This window comes from Myotis davidii, unplaced genomic scaffold, assembly GCF_000327345.1.
Source record: "Myotis davidii unplaced genomic scaffold, ASM32734v1 scaffold1509, whole genome shotgun sequence".
NCBI classification, from domain to species: domain Eukaryota; kingdom Metazoa; phylum Chordata; class Mammalia; order Chiroptera; family Vespertilionidae; genus Myotis; species Myotis davidii.
In genome coordinates this window covers 998,652-999,411 of record NW_006299480.1, presented here as the reverse complement: position 1 = coordinate 999,411, position 760 = coordinate 998,652, and the positions used below count along the sequence as shown (strand labels likewise).

General features: G+C 64.5%; 1 long non-coding RNA gene across 1 annotated transcript in view; it reads left to right on the top strand.

The window, feature by feature from the left end:
- The first annotated feature begins 545 nt into the window (after positions 1–545).
- The window catches only part of LOC107184886, a 15,447-nt gene continuing 15,232 nt past the window's right edge, over positions 546–760 (top strand). Inside the window, exon 1 of the long non-coding RNA XR_001515784.1 lies at positions 546–730. This is a non-coding gene — a long non-coding RNA (uncharacterized LOC107184886). The remainder of the gene's footprint in view (positions 731–760) is intronic.

Genomic DNA, 760 nt, shown 5'->3' with positions numbered 1-760 from the left:
CATCAATACCTCCCGGACGTCTGAGGGCGAGCGCCAGGCAGCCCCCACCCCGCCCCCCGCAGGTGCTCTGCTGGCTGTGCTCCCACCCAGCCCCTGGGTCCCCATGTGCAGCTGGAGCTGCCCCCCACCCCCAGGACCAGGGGCAGCCCCTCTGACCTGCGCTGTGTGCTTCTCCGAAGGCGATGCCCTGCTCCCAGCAGCCTGAGCTGGAGGCTGCAGGGAGGGGAGGGGAGGGGATGGGGGAGAGGAGGGGAGGGGCGAGCAGAAAGACCCCATGTTCTCCTTCTATTGCTGGAAGCAGCAGTCCCCACCCCACCCTGTACAGGGGGGTCACCAGGCTCCTGGTGGGAGCCAGGGTCCCACCCTCTGTCCGACAAGCTGTGTCTCTAAAGCAGTGTGGCGCCCGGCCAGTGCGGTTCAGTGGTTGAGCGTCGACCTATGAACCAGGAGGTCACGGTTCGGGTTCGATTCCCAGTCAGGGCACCTGCCCAGGTGGCAGGTTCGATCCCCAGGGGGGCGTGCAGGAGGCAGCCCATCCATGATTCCCTCTCATCATCGATGTCTCCCTCTCTCCCTCCCTCTCCCTCCCTCTCTGACATCAATAAAAACATGTATTTTTTAAGGATAAGGGAGAGCGGCTCTCTGTGCATTGAGGCCCGACCTGAGCTGTCCCTCACGATGAAGGTCTTCCTGCCCGTGCTGCTGGCCGCCCTCCTGGGTGTGGAGCAAGGTGAGCCCGGGTAGGCCTGTGCGCTGTGAC